The sequence below is a fragment of the Falco punctatus genome (genome assembly GCF_963210335.1).
Source record: "Falco punctatus genome assembly, chromosome: 2".
Classification (NCBI taxonomy): domain Eukaryota; kingdom Metazoa; phylum Chordata; class Aves; order Falconiformes; family Falconidae; genus Falco; species Falco punctatus.
The window spans coordinates 70175759-70197337 of NC_137581.1; the positions used below are offsets into that span (position 1 = coordinate 70175759).

At 46.5% G+C, this 21579-nt stretch overlaps 1 protein-coding gene across 2 annotated transcripts in view; it reads left to right on the plus strand.

The window, feature by feature from the left end:
* Positions 1-13505: 13505 nt before the first annotated feature.
* Positions 13506-21579, plus strand: part of REV1 (REV1 DNA directed polymerase) — a 62875-nt gene continuing 54801 nt past the window's right edge. For both annotated transcript variants that reach the window (XM_080377261.1, XM_080377262.1), the window contains exon 1: positions 13506-13704. The gene's annotated coding sequence lies outside the window, so the exon portion shown is untranslated. The remainder of the gene's footprint in view (positions 13705-21579) is intronic.

Here is a 21579-nt window from a genome sequence, read left to right on the forward strand (position 1 = left end):
GTCATGTGGACATACCATGGAATTCCAGACAACCCTGCATCATTGCCCTTCATTGTGTCTTGCAGGCATTACCAGAAACTAGGATTTAAGGTTGATCTGAATGACTACAAAGTAGTAATAATAAGAAATCGTGTAGATTGGCACGAAAAAGCTCTTACCATGGAGACCACATAGGCAGTGTGGGCAAAGTATGTCAAAACTACTAATACATGAAATGGAAGTCACAAATAACTTGAGGACGGCATAAGAGCAGACAGATAGAAAAAAAAAAAAAAGCATTTAAAAGGCTCTTTTAAAATAAGAGTAACACCTTTCTTCTTGACGTGGTAGAAAAAAGGATTTAGGAAGGTGAGATAAGGTCAGGTTACTGGATAATGCAGACTTTCTGCGTAGCAAGATATCTGCCAAATGAAGTGAGACAGCATGATTGTTAGAGATGCCAGAGAGGAGCTGGTTACAGTAATTAAGGTCTGAGGTGATGAGCTCAGCACCAACCGCCTAAAAAGCATTACAGACAGCTCAATGAAGACATCTGCTCAGGGTACAGCTGCAATCCAAACAGCTAACAAGATGCTCAGCTCCTCCATGACTGAGATGGTGAATAATACAGAAAATATTCTCCCTTTATACCAATCAGTGCTGAATTCTCCTCTGGCATAATGTCTGTGCCCCTCCCTGAGCTCTGAGAGATCCTGCAGAAACAAGAGGAGGTCAGAGGGTAAGAATGAGAATATGCAAGTGGGGGGTGGAAGCAGAGGCAGGGACTATCACAGGGAAGAGATTGAAAAGAATGAGATTTGTTTATGTCAGAAAGGAGACAGATAAGAAGGCACATGGTAAGATAAAATACCAAATACTTCTAGAGAAGAAGTATCTGACATTTCTCTTTACCTTGCTGCATAACACAAGAATAAAGGAACATTCAATGAAATCAAGTGCTCATGTATTCAAAGCTGATCAAAGGAAACTCTCTTTCACATAATGTGTAATTGGACAGTGGAAGATATCACCACAGGAAGCACTGAGGTCAAGAACTGTGCAGGATTCAAAGAAGGATTGGACGGCTGTATGGATCACAGGAATATCCAGTCAGAACAATTATGCTAAACTTTGGAAGAAGCAAAAAGACAGGAGAAATTTCAGACTTTAAGCCAGTACCTGACTATAGGAGAATAAAAATTAGGTTTCTATAGCAGTAGATTATCCCACATCTTTCTCTGAGGTCCTTCTATCTTCTTTGCAAGCAGTTAACGCGGGCCCTTTAAGGCCAGATCATCAGTCTACACGAACTACACAATTTCTATTTTCCCACTTCCACATTAGCTTCAAAGGCCCTTAAAAGCTTTGTCTAGCTGCAACAATGTCAGCAAATTCAAACCTGCATTTTTCTACTAGCAATACAGCTATGGCACCACCTGTAGCAGATCGGCACAAGGCATTTTTTGTCACGACACAATTTCCTTTAACATAGGGTGGCTGCAACTGCAGAGCTGCAGCCATGCAGGCATGGAGTGACAGAGTTTGCTGCCTTCCTCACCTCACCTGCGAGAGGTGAGCCTCGCGTGCTCCTCCTCACTGTCTTGCACTCCCTTTTACAGAAAGGGCAAAGCTCGATCGCGGCCTAAGCTGAGCAGCACCCTGTCAGGAGGCGTGCGCGTATCAGCCTCCTGCTTCCTGACGATAAACACCTAAGAACTAACCTTTTCTAACAGAAGTGGTATGCTGTCTTCTCTGGCCACAGCACTAAATGAAAGGAGCTCAGGCTTTCTCTCGAAGTCCATACAATTAATCCATATGCTCTAAACTGCACCCACCAGCTTCAGGACCTCAGGGCGAAGCAGGAGTTACAGGATCCGTCCAGCTCAGCCCAGCTGCAGTGGCAGCAGTCCTGTACCTGCGCCACGGCACGGGTCAGTATATTTACTTCACGTGCCTCTCTGACGCCTACACAACCAAGCACACATTTTCTACATAGTTCTGGTAGGCTTACATGCCTGAAACCTATTTAATTGCAGTTTACATGCTTACATCCCCTTTTGCAGGCACACATGCTTCTCGTTTTCACCTCCTTCCCTAGCCTTGTAAACTACCTACTGACCGCAGATTCAGCCTGTTGCTGTCCCATCTTGTCAAAAGCCGCAGCCCAGCAACTCTCCTCTGTCTTAATAAGCCAACTTATTTTCATGGCATGGAAATCCTGAGCAGGATCAAGAGGGCAGGGCAAATTCACCTTCCCCCCTGCTCCCTTTATTGTGGTCTGGGGGAACGCAGATTCATGATGGTTTGCTTATGTGCAAGGGTTGATCTTTCCATTAGCAGACAGATACAGTTCAGGAACCTTCACAAACTGAATCCAAATAAAAACAAACCATGAAACACTAGGGAGGGATTCTTCCCCCAAACCATTTTGCTATTTTTATGTCAGCTTCTACTGTCCTGCTTGCTCCACAGGACAGTTCCATGTACTGTAATTGTGCATCACTCTCTTGACTCAGTCATATGTTCCTGAAGCTGTAGTCACCCTTAGCTATCTCAATTAAGTCAGAAGGTAACCCTCTTTTTCTTGTGCAGCAGCTTATGAAGTTTCTGCTCTCTGCTCAGTACCACTTCCTTAATTTTTATAATCTCATAGAACTATGAGTATTGTCTGGTAACTGTAGTGATCATTACTATAATTTTAAAGTCTCTTTAAGGTCTCTTTGACCCCTCAGAATGAGCCTCTTAACTTTGCCTCAGAACCGAAATCATCGAAACCATTAGTTTAGTTGCTTTATAATGCACCTTTCTCCAAACATAACCTTCCTGAGACAGTGACCCATGCTCCATGCAGTATTCTGGAGGGGCCTAATAACCATCTTCTAGAGGATGGTATTGCCTCTTCCATGGTGCATTATAGCTCACTGTTCCATCAGTCTAGTGTCTTGTTTGCCTTTTTTATTGCAGCTGTGCACTGAAGTGACGGTTTCTATGGGGTTTTTTTTCCACAGTAACCCCTTTCTCTGTCTGTGCAGTGTGCTGGATGTTACACCCATTCCCTACATTTGCTCTTTGTTCCCAGACTAATTACTTTTCATTTTCTATACCAAGCAGCATTTGCCATCTGCTGGCTCATCAACTAAATGATCCAAATCCCTTTTGAATCCGCTTGCATTGTTCCTTATCGCTCTCTGTGCTTCCAGTTTTACCATCCAACCAGTGGAGATTTCACACACACAGAGCTCAGCTGAGGCACAGAAGCAGAGACACAGGAATCCACAGGATCTTCTCACACCTTGGGCAGAGCATCCCACCTGGATTTGCCACTTGCTGAATTCATATAGAAAAGAAGGGTTAGCTCTGGCAAAAATTAGGCTCACATATGCTTCAGGCTGCTTGAGATAAAGGATGGCTTTAAGCCCAGGTCCTGCGCTGGAGGACAGTGCAAGGCATGGTCTTACAACATGGATCCCAAAGATTGCAGATGGGCTGCTGCAGCTTTCAGACACCCCATCCGGTGTCTCCACACCAAGTTACAGCACGTACTGCACTCCCCACCTCACAGCTCTCACTACTAGTACTGGAAGGAGAGGCACGTGCCACGTGTCCTCCTCGCACTTGTGTCCTGTTTGTGTGTGTGTGTGTCTGCACACGTGTGCACATGAGCAAAGGGGAAAAGGAAAGAGGAACGTGGAAACAAAGTGAGACTCCACCCATATAGAAACCACTGTAGCCCCACAGGCAAAAATATAAATGCAAAATATAAAGTGCAATTTCTGAAAATCTAGCACAAAGAACTTGTTCCGAATCCCCTCAGGAAACGCCCCATGCATGGAAGGCCAGGTGTGTGTGGAAGAAGCAGAGGTCACTCTGGGGACACTCACTCTTTTCCCAGCTCTGAGCACCAGAATAGTAAGCAGGGTTTATGGGCACGTCTTACGTGCTGACGTATGTGCCACAAGGCATTCTCTTGGAAACTCTATTCTGTCTTAGCGACAGCAACCCTGACTTGCTGGTCTATTGCTTTTGCCTTATTTGGTTTGTCATTGAAGGAAAAAACCATCTCAGATTACCCAGAGTGAGCAACCTTTTGGATGATCTTTTCTGGTCTTCCCTTGAAAGCACTGCACACACTTGAGGCCTTAGCAGTTGCCTACCCAAGATACGTTCAAGTAAGAGAAGTGCATTGACTTTTCTGGATACCAGGTTCAGATAGATCGGGCTTGATTTCAAACAACATTTGCTGCTCCCATTTATAGTGGTTTTACATGGTGATTTGAATTAGGAGCCCAAAACATAGATAAACTTTTAATAAGCTACAAATGTCAGAGGAAATAATTTGTGCTACACCTTTCCCAGGCAGGAAACCAGCACACCCAGCCTAACTAACTTGCCTTTGGCTATAATTCTGATTGGAGATACTACATGTTATGCCAAACGTTCCACGCACCTAAAATCAGCTGAGGTTACAGGTGCTCAGCATTTCTGAAAAACAATTTTTACCTCTATTTGAGCATGGAAAAATCAGTATTCACTCCATACTACATTTATATCCTTTGTTCTTCTAGGACAGAGTAGTAGGAAACAAGTTTCGCTAATTCATGGTAGCATTCTGTTGCTCTTTATTAATATGTAAGCCAGAGGAATTCATCACAGGCATGAGTGGAAAGATTTTTCTTAGTCTTAGGTCTCTAAGACGATAATAAAACACCAAGCCAAATTTCACTTAGTTTCACATCTGAAGATTTTGCATTCTGGGAGAACAGTGACAGCCAATATTCAGCCTTTTTTAACAAATAAAATTCCTGCAATCTGGTTTAGACCTGATCCTGTACATCACAGCTGTATGATTTGTGCAGCATGCAGCATCACAGAACTGTCTGGAATTCAGGAGTGTGATCTGAACATGCATCTGTAATGTTATTCGATTCACTGGAACTCTTGAAAACCTCCTCTACCACAACATTTAGACACAACCCAGCACCTCAGTCTTGCTTTCCCTTCTGGCAAATTTGCATCCAGTGAAAGAAAGACAGAAATCTTGCAAAAAGGGATGGACTCCAACATTCCCTCAATGAAAGCATAACTTCCTCTATCATCTCATCATCTGAAGCAACTGAAATTCTCTCCAAGGGCATTGCAGAGGCTTCTGCCTACATGCAAAAAACGCCGCAACCCTGTCTTGATCAGTCTCTTCCTCTGGCTCACAAACATTCTCCAGATCTTTTCCTACCTCTGGTCTCAGCACAAGCTTTTTTTCTTTTCTACTACTTCCTGCTACTAGCATTCATGCCATTTCATCCTGCTGACACGCTGTCCTCTTTTCCCCATGTTCCACATGTCCCACATTCTACTTGTTTATCCCTTCCTTAAGTATTAAATCCCTTCAGTCTCTCTCTGGGACTCCACACTGGGCTGAGCCAGAGCAGGCCAGACCAAGGCTTTCTCAGGAGCTGTCAGTGTGTTTCCCAGCAGCCCAGAACAGCCAAAGGATAAAGTGGTCCCTATTGCCCCTAATGCACCTTTGATGCGCTGAGACTTGCAGGATTCATAGGAGTGTCCAGAGCTGAGTTTGAAGATGCGGTCTTACCGAGTTTTTCTCATTTCAAACTCATTAATTTCTCCCACAGCACATTTCCTAGGTAGCCATTATATGTGATATTTGGATTTTTAGCAAAGACATTTGTTTTGCCTTATCAAATTGTTTCTTTCCTCCCTAACACTTTCTATTCCTGTATTTTTTTCAATAAAACAGACAGGTTCTGATCCTGTAGCCCATAATCCAACCTCATGTAAGAAGACTGTGATGCATGGCAGAAAAGTGAGAAGAATATAAGACACTGACTTTTATGAGTAAGATTCATCTTCATTAATATCAAAATAAAGAAAAAAAATAATATCATGGACCTTTACATATGAGCTAGTCACCCTAGGGTCTCTTTGTAGTCAGCAGAGACAGGTACATTCAAGGTTAGCTCAGCTGTAGGTGCCTAAATTAGAAGAAATCAATTCAATTCTTCATTTCTGGTTCCAATAGCATCTTCTATGTCAGCATTCACTAAATCCACCACATCCACTTCACTGGTGTCAATGGCATTTTTCAACACTTGAATTCTTGGAGACACCACAAGACGTATCATGCAAAAATACAGCAGAGTGCAGCTCTGTCTTCCAAATTACCCCAGCATCCTTCCCGGCTGTTAACTGCAAGCTGCAATAGAATCTCTGTAACTTGTTTTTGCAGATATGGCACACACCATTATTCAGGTATCTTGAACCCTGAGGGACAGAACAAAGGTATTGACTAATTTTCACCACTGAAAAGCTGAGCCCTTCTACAGCTTTATACAGAAAGAAGCCCAGCAATAAAGCCTTGCCATCTGTGCAGAGAGAAGAGAATATGTAAGCTTGTTTGAATGCTGCCGATGGCATCCATTAAATCCCTGGACATAATGGGGGGGGGAACCACCAAAACCCACAACACTCTTTGCAGCACTGAACAGCAGTAAAATGTATGGATTTCCGTATAACTGAGAACTCAAACAAATCTGAGAAGACACTGACTCCAAGTAGAAAAAGGGAAAAAAAGAACAGGGATAACTGACCTTGTAACAAGAAAAACCCTTCCCCTGCCTTAACACAAATACAGACTACCTGGAGTTTACATTTCAGAGAGTAAGAACCCTCCTCCTGTGCAACTTGTAAACCAGGCTGAGAGGGACCTGCGAAGTCCTGCAGTCAGCAAGGAGTCCATCTGCTTGGTCACTGTGAAGAGATCCATGTTTCTGAATACAGAGAAACTGGGGGGTTAGGTGAGAGACACAGCTTTAGATTTCTTTATATTATTGTGATCCAATATGCCTACCTAGGATTTTGATGTTGGTCTGGGGTTTTTTCCAGTTGCCTAACAGTGACTTTGCTGTTCTGGATTGACCATCCCGTGTTGTAGCAAGCACCTGCTTTTGGCAAAACTCCCTAAGAACATTTGTGTCCAACAACACTCCAAGCTCGGTTGAAAATTATGAAGAAACTATAACAAGAAACACAGCAAATGAAATGAAGGGATCCATCTCGACTTCTCTTTGAAGTGGGGACAGAGCACTTATAATCAATAACTGAATATTAGCCTAGGAAGACTATGAAAAGAAAAGGTCAACGGCATAAAGGCACACATTATATTAGATCTATATATAGATATTGTAATATTACCTAACAATATCTTTGAGTACTGAGTCATGGTTTCAAATTCATTGAAAACAGGGCTGCAGGTGGCAATCCACTCATGTATATTTGCTCTTCACAAAACCAATTTTGCATTGAGGGAGCTGCTGAAACAGAGATGCCTGAGCCCTATCAGGATGATGTAGAAATCTTTGCAGATGTGCAATTTTCATCTAAAATAAGTTCCACTGCAGTGGCCTGGAGTGCTTCAGCACACAATCACCCAAAATAAAACTTATTTTTATATAGTCTTCCCAGTTCCATGGGCAGATGCAGCTCTGACACAGGACTAGGGGAGGACTCTTCACCATTCAGCTATGACCACAGAATCTGCACCAGTTAGAGAGTGTTGTACTCATCAGTGGTAATGAGTAAGGGGAGGAGAGGACTGAGGGACCTTTAGACCCTTCAGTAAATCCACACTTTGTGTAAAATAGGCCTGATGCACTGATCCATTCTGGCCACTTTTGCACCACTCCAAAATGAGTACTGGAGAGTACAGCAGGTTGGTAAAACAAAACATCAGAACAGGCTCACATGCCAGCATTTTCACTCTTCTTCATTGGGCAGGTTGAAAACACAGAACTATCTGTTGGTGACACCTTCCCCTTTGACCACTGGTCTCGTGGACTGCAGCAGTAACATAACAGCCATACTGCTCCATCATTAGCAAAATGCCTGGTGCTAGTTGTTGGCTCTGGTTTTTTTTCCAACAGCCTTTTCAGGTTTGTCTGTTTTTCATAATTGTTTTGCTTCCCACTATTTTTTACCTAGATCTTTGCTCTTGTCTTGGGAGTTCCTTCTGTGCAAAGAACCCCACAGCCATTTCCCCTAATGCCAGGCCCAAATGCAGGTTGCCGCTCTCTGCAAGTTTTAGTTTTATGTTGTTCCATCCATTCAGAACCATTCTTAGCAACATGGTCAGAAAAAGAAGAAAAGAAAAAAATATTTGCAAGCGTGGATTATCCTGCAGAGGTTTTTCAGGGTTTTTTGTTTTTTGTTTTTTTTTTTTCTGTGATGTTCAAAAATCATGCAAGAGGGACAGGGATTTCTATCCCTGGCTAGAAATCTTCCTTAGCTTCTTTCACCCTTGAAAGAGCAAGAGTAGCTCTGCTTAGCAGACCTGATTAATTACGATTGTAATAAAACATCTATTCCACCTAAAAATATCTGTCTGCATTGTGTTTTAGGAGCTAAAGAAAACTGGCATCGTGGTGAAAAAGTACGTGTGCACATTAATGCTAGACCCAAACGCTGCAGATGAGCTTTTACAACAGCCGTTTCACTGGTTACCATGAAACAATAGTGCTTGGTCAGGAAACTACCGCAATAATCCTGCAGCTTTTGCATGTCAACGTTTAGGCCACCGCTACAGTAGTAGGCTGCGTTACTACAGCATTGCAGGAGTTGTGCCATGTGTCTACGTCGTTCATAATTACCCCGACCCTGCGAGAGACGCGCGGAACCGCAGACGAGCACGTACTCCCCCTTCCCTCCGGCGGCCCGGCCGGCCGAGCCTTCACCGGCGGGGGGGCCACGGGCTGCTCAGCGGGGCCGTTTAGCCGTAACCTCGCAGCACGGCTGCGGGACCCCGCGGGACCGGCCGCCCCCGGCTCCCCCCGCCCTGCCCCCCGAGCGGGGCCCGGCAGCCCCTCCGCAGCCCGGGCTGCGGCCGCCCCGCCGCGCACCGCGGGAGCGAGCCGGGGGACGCCGCGCCGGGGGAGGGGGCGGCCCCGGGGCGGGGCGGGCTGCGCCCGCAATGCAGCACCGCCTCGCCGGTAGACGCCGGCGGAGCGGCTGCGCCTCCCCGTGCGGTGCCGGTGCCGCCGCCGCGGGTGGCTCCCGGCGGGAGCGGTTCCCCGGGACGGAGCAGGCCCCGAACCCCCGCGCCCATCCGCTCCCCGGGGGTCGGCTTGGCCGGCGGTGGGAGCCGGCGCGCCCTTAGCCGGGGTAACCCCGCCAGCTGCGGGCTGCGGGCACCGGGCTGGTGCGGGAGGGGAAGGGGGTGTGTGCACGCGTGTTTGCGTAGAACAGCACCGCGCTGGCGGCCGCAGCCTGCGCGACGCACGGGGTGTCGCCTTGGGGGTGCTGGGGGCAAGCCCGCACGTCTGTAGAAAGCAGCGTCCCGTCGCTCCGGCTGGAAAAATACCCGGGGGCGCGGCTGGGCGCGCTGTATCAACCTGCTGAACTACAGGGCTGAACCAACCGGTATTACAGAGTCCAGAGAGCCCAGCCAACACCTCCAGGTGAATTCAGTGTCTCCTATTCTCACCTCCTTGCTGCCCCCCAGAAAAGCACTTCTGCATTTAGTGCTGAAAACAGAACTCGAGTTGGGGAGTCCCCTGCCTGGCATGAATTCTGGCAGGTCACTCTTCCAACAGGTCCTTGATGAGAACTAGAGAGTGAGCAGTAAGGCTATGCCTGCTGTACGACAAGGAAGAAGTCCCTCAGCTGTCACGTCGCAGCCTGTCTCAATTGGTTGTTTGCTTGTTGGGCAACTGCTGCAGAGCAAGAGCTACAGAAGCTGCAAGCCAGTGACTGGTACGGAAAAACAGCGAGCAGGAACTGGTCGCCAGCTTCCCATTGTCAAGCCTCTCCATCTGGAGATGGGATGAAGGTGGCAAGCCTTCTTTTATTGCATGCTCAGCTTGGCTCTACTAGAGTCAAGCAGTTGACAGGTCTTTTGCCCTTAAACCTAACTCCCTGCAGACCAGCAAAATGGTGATGCAATAGCCAGTGCTACATTTTTTCCTTTCTCTGTGGAATAGCTAAAGATGGGCTGGCTGTTGGCCCCCATGTTTAGATGTGCTCCAGCAGCGCAAGATCACTCTGGGAAATGCACGAGACTAGAAGGAACAGACAGAAGTATCAGCGTGGGGAGAGATCTTCCGTTTGTGGCATTACGTGCCTCTTCTGACAAGAGACCCAGAGCTGTTCTGTGTTTGTGACAGCCGCCTTCAGAGGCCACAGCAGCCATGACCACTACTGCTCCATCACGTCTCCCACATTAGGCTGCAAGTAGCATGACACTGAGCCTCTCATATTTCACCTGGAAATTCCTTTGTGCTGAAGTTACTGAAATTACATCAGGCGTACTTTTTGTAAGTTGGAGCAGATTTTGACTCATCAAGTGGAATTTATAGGTTAAGGTTGCTCAATGATAATGCTTACCTCATTGAGATGCCCCAGCTAAGATCGTAGCCCCACTGAACAGAGGCCTGTACACAAGTGTCTCCCTCCTCCACCCCAGATTTGATTCCAGACTCAGTGAAGACAGCAAGAATACTTTTACTGAAGTCAGCATGCTTTCAGCCAGGCTTCACCCTGTAAATATTTACCAATGAATAAGCATATGACCCGGTTCCCAATCTGGCAGCTTACAGCCCAAGATGTTTCTCTGTCAGCTCACGAGTCTGCTGGTGCAGATGCACTGCACCATGAGGGCTTTACAAGACATAAAAGACAATTTATGCCTGTTAATATTTGGCCCTTTTCCTAAACTTTCCTATTTTAATCCTCTTTTTAACATTGATTCCTTTCCTTTTTCTGTTTCCTCTTAAACTAATATTGGCCCATTTTAACTAATTGTATGTAATCTTTGCTGAAAGTATAATATGGCTACTTCGGGCTTTTTCGCTGTTAACTCTTACCCCCAGCTTTACTTCACAAAACAAAATAGTTGTCCCCACATGCCTCTCTAACTAACTGTTGGTTCCTCTTATAATTTGCTTATATGTCAGCTTCTATTTAAAAATAAAATATAATCATTGACTAACCATTTTAAAGCTGTTCTTGCTAACCTAAATTAATCCCTATTCCACTTGTCTTTCTGCCTTTTTGCTCCACAACTGCCCCCTAGAGAAATAGCTCTGTAAGGAAAAAATAATACACACATCCAGTCATGCCATACTTTTAACAGTTAGTTTGCTCCAGACTGGCAATTGGTAGAGGCATTTCTCAGCAATCTGGAAAATGCTGGGCCAGTGAAATGGATATATTTTAGATAACATTACTTTTCTGAACAATGTATTTTTCAGCCTTTTTTTTCCCCCAGGTAATATAACTGCTGATGAAAATTAGAAAGTGGCTAGCCACGATATCTCCAAAATTTGACAGGTTAAAGCTGGTCAAAACTCTAGTTGGTGCTTCCCTCTGGCAGGGAACACCCACATTTTGAAGAGGAGTTTCACTAAAATACTGAGTGAAAGTCAAATATTTGGGGTTTTCTCATGAAGGTGTTATGAAGTTTCCTATAAATATTTTTCTAAGTGAAATGAAGAAATGACACCCTGGTTAAAATAGCTGATGATCAACTAACCGAGGTAGACCTGAATTTGAATTTTCCTTACCCTACCTGAAAACCTTGAGCAGTATGTAACTAGCTATAAGGGAAAGTCTGGACCTTCATAAAGATCTTGGTTTTATCACACAGTGAAGAACACAAAAATTCTTGAAATTGTAACATTTTTCACAGGCCAGGACAACTGTTCCTCTGCTCTGGCAATGCAGGTGGAGAAAGGAAGGTTCCAGGCAAGTGCTTTTCTTACAGAGACAGGCATGTATAGCTTCATCCCTGGAACTAAGTCCGTGTGGGTAGACTAATGTGCTTCTAGCCAAACTGGAAGTTTGCCTGATATCAATGGGGACACCTAGCAGATCTATCTAAGTGGATACAGTCGTAGGACTGCGACTATTTTCCCTTTATAAAACAAGTTGCATGTAACAGAATTAGAACAGGTAACTCAGTAACAATTTTTCTGTAAGTAGCACAACTAAGGCCTGGTCTCTTAAGGATTTGTGTCTTATTTCCCCATACCACAGTAATGCCCACTTTCCTATACAAGGATCCCCCACCTACCCTGTATCTTGCCCCACACGTGGTCCTTCCTGCCTCCCCACAGAGACACTTCACAGCATCCCCAGTTCTCTCCCATGAGCTGTAACTGGGGAAGAACTGGAGAAGGGCCCACACACGTGGTGACCGGTTTGCACAGGAGCATGCTGGCTCAGCACCCGAGTTACCCTGGGCTCTCATGCTGCCTCACTGCTGCTCTTTCTAATAGAACCTGTAACCCTTCACGTTGCGGAGGCCGAGAAGCCTTTGTCAAACGGAGCTGAAACAGCTGCTGGATTGTAAAGTTACCAGGGAAGAGCAGGTGGCACCGCTGCACTTCCCTTAGAAGCCTGCATAATTAAATATGCAGAATCACATGCCAGGAGCCAGCGGGCGTTATTCCTGCATCCAGCGAGCGGGGGCACAAGCAGCCCCTCTTCCGTGGGAGAAACCCCCTCCTGCGCGCGGCTGCTGCGGCCTGAACCTGGCCCGGCCCCAGGGCAGGGCCAGGCCTGGGCCGTAACGCCCCCCCCGCCATCCCCTACACGGACCCCGGCGCGGAGGGGGCCGCTGCAGGGGCGGCATAGCGCAGGCCCCTCCGGAGGGCCCGGCCGAGGGGCGGCTGGGGGGCACCCGCCATACGCGGCGCCGCCACAGCCCGACTCGCGCCTTTCCCGCCCGCTTCCTCCCTGGGCGGCGGCCCCGGAAGGGGGGGGGGGGATGCTGCCGCCGCCGGAGTCAGGGGCTCCCCCCGCCGCTGTGGCGCGGCCCGGCCGCAGGCAGGCGGGTTGTGCCCGTGCCGGGGGCAGCGCTCCCACCGCCCCGCAGCCGCCCGCCCTCACGGCTCCTGCCCGCCGCCGCCTGCTGCGCTCACGGGAGCCGCGGCCGCACTGCGGGCGGACACGCGCGCCCCTCGCTTCTGCCGGCCAGGCAGCCGGCCGGTGGCTACCGCGGCCCCTGCCGTTGGGAGGGCCGGGATACAGCGGGCACAAGGGTCGTCTCCGCTCCCGTCGCGTCCCGCTGTGACATGTCTGCCCGCGCCGCCGCTGCATCGGCTTCCACCCCTTCCCTGCTCTTGCAGCGCTGCCGTCGGGCCTCCAGGAGGCGCAGCCGCTCCGCGCCCTCCGCAGCCCACCCCGGGCGGGGCGGGGGGGGGGGGGAGGAAGGCCGGAGCGGCGCGCGAGCTGCTCGGCTCGCCCCGCCCCCCTCCGTCACGTGCCCGGCGTGAGAGCTCCCCAGCCCTCTCGGCGGAGCGGCGGCCGCGCCGCACGCGACTTTCCGCGGGGCGCGAGCCGCTAGGGGGCGCCCCGGGGGCGGGCGGGCCGGCCGGCTGGCCTGCCCGGCGCGCGCCGCTTGTTGACCGAGCGGCGGTTGGTGGCGCGAGACTCTCTCGTGACGCGCTCGCAGGAAGGGCGGGGGGAGGAGGGGCTGCTGCTGGGGACACCGAGAGGGGGAGGAGGGGGAGGGAGGGAGGAAGGAAGAGGGGGGAGAGAGAGACGGGAGAGCGCGGCCGGGGCTGAGAGCTGGGGAGGAGGAGGAGGAAGGCGGGCAGGAGGCGGCGGTTGCGTGCGTCCGTGCCGCGGGGGGGGAGACGCGATGTGAAGCCCCCACACGGCCCGGCAGGGCAGGCGGCGGCGGCGCCCCGGGAATGTGCGTCTGGGACGCGGCGAAAGGTGAGCGGCGGCGGCGGCGGGGGGCTGCCGGGGCGGCCGCCTTCCCCCCCGCGGCGCAGCTGCCCGGGCCCCCGCGGCCGCCCGGCGCTCGCGAGCGCGGCCCCGTGCGCGCGTGCGGGGGGCGGGGGGAGGCCGGGGAGCCCGCGGGCCCGCAGCCCCTGCCCTGCCTCAGCCCCTCCCCGGGCCCGCGGCCTGGGCCTCCCCCCGCCCCCCGCCGCAGCTCTTCCCCGCCGGAGGGGGGGGGCGGGGGGGGAGTGTGGCGCGCGGGGTTATGTAACCGGCGCGGGGGCCTTGCTCAGCCCCGCTCGCCCGCGCGGGGGGGGTGTGTGTGCGCGCGGGGGGGGGAGGGGGCCGGACCCCTGGGCGCGCGCGCGCGCGCTCTGCAAGTTGCGGAGGGTGTGCCAGGTGTGTGCTGCCGGGGTCGGCCGCCCCCGCTCGCCGCCCTCCCCTCCCCCGCCTCCCGCCGGCTACGGCACCGGGCGGTGCGTGCGCCTGTCACATGGGGCCTGCGCCTCAGACACAACACGGATCGCGGGCAGAGCCGCCGCCGTGCCGCCGGTGTGCTGCCGGCCGAGGGGTCACTGCAGGGAAATGGGCCGGGGGAGGGGCGCGGGGGGCCCGGCCCGGCCCAGCCCTGGCGCAGCCTTGCCCTCGTGCACACACCGCGCGCCCTGGCGCTCGGCCGTAGCAGCGTGCATCCGTGCGGGTTGCCACCGTGTTTGTCACAAGTTGTATTTGCTGAGCAATAGTGCTGGATGTAGCCGCTGTGCTGAAAGGAGGTGGACCTCTGCGTGATGAGTGAGCCTGTGCTTACAAACACGGGGGGACAGATGTGTCCGCTGATGCTTCTTCCCCCCTTCCCTGTCTGATGTTGATGCCTTTTGCCATATACTTACCGTTGACTTGACGTGTGATACTGAGCAAAAATCCCCTGATGGGAGACGCGCGGTAATGGCAGAGATGCACGGTAGTGGCATGTTAACCTTAAGGGAGAGCAAGATAGTATCACAAGCACGTGATTTTTTGATAGAAAATCTGTGTTGTATGCTGTAATGCTCCATTATTTCTGATGCTTTAAAATTGATGTCCAAGCCTTCAAAATGACAGAATACTACGCTCGTGTTAATGAGCGATTTTCTTCATGAAGAGATGAGTTGATGTTTGCTCTGCATCTTGATTTAATAGCCAGGTCCAATCTCAAATTTGATACTGTAGTCCAAAGAACAAAACCCGGGAGATTCTAATTTTGCTATCTGAATTCTTTATTCATTTAGATGCTATTGTTACTCTGACAGAACTGTTTGAAACAGTTGCCTAATGGCCATTAGTTGCAAGAGGTTATAGTTAAAATTTATTTCTGGTATAGTTCTGTCTAAGGTTTATGACATTTAACACAGAAATCCGAATCTCTGACAAATTCTTTGTCATCTTGTCTCAAGCGTGTAGTTATTACCCGTTCCCACCATATTGGTCTTTTCATTCAGTCCATTTCTTACGCCGGACAGTGTACCAAATCCCTATTAGTAAATAATCCCAAGCTGTCGGACTGGAGGTCATTGGTAGGACAGTATTAGTAGAGGCACAGTGCAGACACCTGCCTTGTGACTCACTGATGTTTAACTACTTGAAGAAAGATTGTTTTAAAAGTAAAGCTCTAGTAGGGAAAATACATTACCATGTATCAGGCCTTGATAGTAAACTCTTTGTACATTTTTATATGTACAGTATACATGTCTTCAGTACATTATTCAGTAATTGGCCTTTCAAATGTAGCACCAGTCCATCTTTCCGGATAGTACATACATACTCTTCCTTTGTCACAGCCTGTTCTGATGCAGTGACAGTGTGTTGTAACCGAGAGCTGATTTTGATGAGTCTTCTCTGATCCCTTGACCCATATATATTTTTTTTTTTGAAGAAGTTTCATGGCAGATTTTCAGTCTTTCTACCATCCCTTTCAGTTGCTAGGGAAATTTTTTTAAAAAAGAATGATTAGAATAAGGAACCTAGTTTTGAGTAGGTAGAAAAAATTAATATGATTACACAGATCTCTTTTAATGAATCAGTTGTTCAGGACAAGCAGGGAAAGAATAAGTTGCCTGACCCTTCTATGTGCTTTCCCCATTTAATTTGTTAGCTATTGTTTATTTCATGAAGAATGAATTTGTTTGGATTGAACGTTTTTCTGTTTTAATTAAAGGTGTACATTATTGTCACTGAGATCTCTGTCAGCCCTTAGCAGCATGTTTGCCTTGTATAGATACAGCAAGGGAGCTAAATATCCAAATGTTGAAACCCTCCCTCAAGGATACAGTGTAGATTAATTTGGTGATAGTGCTATGTGTTTACCTAAGCATAGCAAAATGAGGAAAAATCGGAAGCAAGTAGAAATGAGGGTGGCCATGGAGTTACGAAGAAATTTGAAAGTAAGAGAGCAAATCTAAGCGAATGGAAAAAAGCATGAGCAATTCTCAAAGGTGTAATATAGTACACTTGTTGAAGTTGGGGTTTTTTTGTCTTCTTCTGAGAGATAAATTTGTGTAGTGCTTCTCCCCAGGAGCAGCTTTGTGCTCTGTTGTGGAAACCAGACAGCATTTTAATTGGAGACACAAAGGTTTTTAGGGAGGAGGGCCTCCCATGTCTGTGGTCTCCCCACGTCTGTGTATCATGTGGAGTAACTGGTGTTGATAAGGCAGAAGTCAGAATTAGGAAACCCTTCTTCTTTCTCACTCTTCAGTGGAAGAGAGGTGAGTAGAACAGCTTTAAATTCTACACTGTGATGGTAACTTCCCTTCCTGTGACTTGTGTTTTCAAAACTAAGTGAAGGACTGCTGCTAGTACAGTTAAGGAATCTGTGACCATTAAATCTTATCTGGCAGATAGTTTTACTTTGGTATACCCATAGAAACGATTTTTCAGTCTTCTGTATTCTTTGGTGGAAACACCTAAGCAGATCGTGGTCCCTGAATTTCAGTGTTACCTTTTGGGGAAAGTAATATTTTATTAATTGGGGGTGGGGGTGCGTGGGGCGGGCAGAGCGGGGCAGGCGACTCTTCCTGTCTCAAAGCTTCAGGTCTCCCAGTTTCCCAATGGGTATTCTACCTATTTAATAGTGCTGAAGCAGGTGGTTTGAAATTTAGTTGTATAAATAAGGTTTAGCCATGTTGTGGTTAACTGTTCTGTGTTGGTTTTGCTTTCTGTCCCCAGCTATCTGTAATTACTTCTAACCAAATCCCAACGTAAGGGAGTTAGTAGTTGTAACCTCCTTATTTGGTTTGCTTGAATTCATGCAGTCCTTTTCAGCTTCTTGATTTATGAAAGTAAATAATCCTGAAAAAGAGAAGGCTAATTTCACTTAGGAGAAGGCACTGCTCAGGTACCTTGCAGAGTCATTCTTGCAAATGCAGGTGGATGGGTTTGAATGCCAAACGTCAGCAGTGCGAAGCTGCACAGAGTAGGGTTGAGAAGTGCTCTGGGGTTTGTTCGTATTGACTTTAGAGATTGGCAGTCTTCTGGCAGAGGATGAGGTATGTAGTGTATTGTGGCAGGATCCTGGGGACTGTTGCTAACTTTTTCTTTTTTTTTTGTTAGGTTCCAATTGTCAGTGAATATCCAAAGTAAAATAAAGCCCTGTCCACCATGTTCATGACTTCATCTTTTTGAGGTGACTCAGGTCAGCTGTTGGTCCAGTGAGTCAGCATCCTGGACAAATGGGTGTACTCCACTTACATGATTTTGGAAACCTGTGAGCTGTTGCTGTTTAAAAGAAGTCATGAAATTGCTGATAATTCTTACGAATAGGAAAGTCTGTGACCCCATGACATGTAAGGTGGATGGTTAGTGCAGTTTACGAAGTAGAGTGAATGTGTTTTACCATTTTGTGCTTTTGAAAGCGACTCCCAGTTGAAGTAAAGAACTTAAATAATGGTCTGTATTGAAAGGATATGGTTCCTGGTTTCTGAATCTGCCTGTTGTTTTCAGGAAACATTAGAGCATTGGGAAACTGGAAATACTGGCTTTTCAGTCACTATTTCCTCTATTTCCATGCTGAAATTACATTATTTGGTAAGCAGTTCTAAGAACTCTTGTAAAACAATACTGGATGAGAGGTAAGGGTAATGACTTTTCACTTTTAATTTCTGGCTGATCAGGAATTTGAAGTTGTAAGTGTTGCCCTTCCATAATGATTTGCGTAACTTCTATGTTGATTTTTTAACTTAAGTTTTACTAGCATCATGTTTGCCTGGGGTAGGCCATTTTTGCTCTGTAGTCTTTTTGTATTGATCTGTCTTCACTAGGCAGCAGTGTGACACTGTTACTGTGATGTTAGAGGTACTTGAAATACCAATTTAAAACCACTTCAGGCCAAGGATGCATTTCGTATTTGAGTTTTATTTAGGGATTCTAAAGAACTAGAGCATTTCTGTTTTGTCCTAAGAAATTAGAACTGTATTTTTCCTGGAAAACATGAAAACACTGTGCTCTAGCTTTTCCCTTTCCTCCAAATCCAAAAGGAAAGTTGAGAATATATCGCTGGGTCAGATCAAAAGTTCACCTCGGTGATAGTAAAGAAACATATTGAGATACTTTGACTTTATATTCTGAGTTCCTGTAGTTCGTTACATTAAAAAAAAAAGAAAAAAAAAAGGTTTTTATTCCATTCATCTGTTCAGCCCATGCAGACTTTTAGCATCCTTGGTGTCCTGTGTCAGAGAGTCCACAAAAAACCTAGGCAACAGATGAAAAAATATTTCCATTTGTTTTGATCTGTCCACTTACTAGTTTCATCTCATTCTTCCTAGTCTTGTTGGTCTGAGTTGATGATAAAAGTAATATCCATGGAGTAATGAAAGATGTAGAAAACTTGAACACAAACTTAAAACTTCAAGGTTAAGCATAGAAGCCCTATCTTGTGAAGATTTTACTTCAAAAAAGATTTTGCAGCTTTGAGAGTTTCAAAGGGAAGTCCAGAAAAACATGGGAACTTGAATACGTAATGTCAGTTGGAATTAAGTAATATCATTTAAAAGCTGCTATGAACAGAAAATCTGCCAGTTTAAATCTGTAGTCATCAATACCTTTGCTGGTGAAGTTACTTTGCTGCTGTATGTGTTTAGTGCTGCCTGTATATGAGTAGGGGGGTGTCTTCCTTAATATCTAACATCAGTTACCACTTGAGATTCACACAGTGGCTATCTTATCTTTTTCCCTGAAAAGCCTGTCCCTGATCAGCACCTGCCCAGTGTACATGGATAACATTGAATTGAGCATAAAGCACAACTGCCCTCAACACTTCCAAAAAAAAAAACCAACAGACCCAACACACAAACAAACAAACAAAAAAACCCAGGTAGAGAAGAAGTGGTGCTTTATTATTAGCACCACAGAAAGAGAATTTCCTTTAGGTGATTTACAGTCCATTCACTGATGCTATTGAGAGTCCTAATTCCTATACAAGAAGCTACACTTCTTATTGTGATTTTAATGGATTTTATTCTGGAATCTAGCATTTAGAAACTGGCATAAAGACTGAGTGTGCCAAGTCCTCTTGGGGTTGAAACTCCAAAAGAATCTTAAGTGCAGAAGAGAAGTAATGAAGCCAGTTGCTGAAGTCTGCTGAAACTTCCCAGTGTATTGTGGCAATAAGAACATTGTATCAAAGCGGTAATATTTAGACTAAAAAGTGGATTGAGCTATGTGGTTGAATATAGCAGTGAAAATTTATGAAGAAGAGCCACTCATCACTGAGGAATTGTGAAGGAGGGGCAGGAAACTTTACCAGAAAATGCAGAAATGTTGAAACTGAAGCCAGAGTCTTCTGTGAGAAGAAGAATTGTTGAAAAAGAAAACCAAGTTGAGCGACTGCTTGTGACAAGCTCTAAATGGACTGTAGCTGCTACTGAGCATTATTCCTAGAGGGGAATGAAACATTGACAGTTGGTCTCAAATTGCATCTGGCTTGCTATTTTTCAAAGAACTAACCATTTCAAATCCCATGTGTAAAAGCAAAAAGAGTATTTTCTTGAAAACAGGTTGCTCAGAGCTGGTGCAGACTTTCCAGTGATACTGTTTTCTGTACCTTGTGCTCATGGTTCCTTAAATTGTGACAATTAAAACAATTCTGTCCCAGACTCAAAATCAGTTGTGGAAAGGTCTAAACTCTTTTTCTTCTACAGCTCTCATATAAAGGGTTGCCTGTTGTACAACTGCTTTAGGTCATTGTGATGATTTGCCAGCAAAAGAAATGTATATTTCTTTGTTGTTACTTGTATGTGAAGTATTTAGTCCTTGATGTTAAACTAAACTGGTCTGAAATAAAGACCATTTTGAGTTGCAAGAATAGTCAGTTCAGAAACTGAATTAGTTTAGCAAAGAGTTCTTGTGTGTTTCTGGAGGAGCAATTGAACTGAAGGTCACAGTGTCATTTCTTTGCTGTCAAGCTCAAATGAAAGTATGCATGGATAGTCATCTACATATAAGGAGTTGATTCTGAAGAACTTTGGTTTTTTCATGCTTTATGGAAAGGTGTATGGTGTTTCACCTTTCTAGCAAATGCCATGGATATTCCTATTTTAGAAAAATAGTATTACAGCTTTGTGTCTAATACTTAATTTGCCCAAGATTTTAATGATTGTTCATTCCTAATTTATACTCTTAGGTTTACTCACAGGGGATTGGGCTGGTATTGGGTGTTTTTAGGGGGACAGATATTTTTCAAGTTTCCTTCAGTTAATTTCATTTCTGTTGCTCTGAAATATTATCAGAGATTGAACTGCAAAACAGAACTTGCTGGTTGAGTCTATAGCATCAGGTGCTTGTAGTTAGAAGTGATAATTGTATGGACACATGTGGACTAAGGTGGGGAGCTGTTCTGTTGTAACGTTCTTTGAAAACTCTCACCCTATGGAACAGGTGAGGTAGCCTATCCCTCTTGTTTACTGCTGGGAGGGGGGGAACATAAGCAGGGCTAGTTGATGAATAGTAGCTAGCTCATTGCAACTCTATCCACATTTACACCACAGTTAGTTAGTTATAGCCATGACCCTAAAAGTGGGTTTCTAGAAATGGGTAAGATAATCTGAAGGTGCCACCAGCAATGAGAGGAACAGTCCGTCCATTCCTCTTTTCTGGCCAGACTGCTTTGGCTTTGTCAGATAACTTCTGTGAGTCACTGTAGCTTGCGGAACTGGCAGGAAACTAACCCATAAAATTACGTCAATTTTCTATTGCTTTGGTGAGCTGAATTGCACATAGCACCAGTATGAACATAGGGGTCATGTGCGTTCAGAGGTAATGGAAAGGTTGGGAAGAAGGGATAAAGCCTGTTAGGCCAGCAGAGATTGGAGGGGAGAACTATCACTTTTGGTGTGGCAGTCAGCCATCAAGTTGACTCAACCATCTTACAAAACTTCACCCTGAGAGTTTATTTCCCGCCTAGAATAAAATTCAGTTGCGTTGCAACATACTAATTAGTTTTATTTTAATATGGAACAGTAGTGTTAACCCTGAAGTGTCTAAAATCACGGAGATTTAAAAACACAGTATCTTAAAATAAACTTTTGAGCTGTCTTTTTTGTATTATTTTTAAGTTCTTTTGCTGGGTTCTGAACTTTTCAATATGTGGTAGAGAACAGTTTTAGACCCTGTAGCAGCAGCTCTTTTCCAGAAGGCTCAGCCAAGAATAGGACTGTCTTGTGCTGAGAAATGTGTAAACACGTAAGACAGTTCTTTCCTCAAAGAGCTTGCAGACTAGTGCCAAGTAGAGTGGTGAGTTTGATGTGGGAGCTGGAATGTAGATGCATGAAATTCAAACAGGCCACAAAATACCCACTTGGTGGAAACAACTTTTAAACCCTGCTGAGCTGGGATGGATTC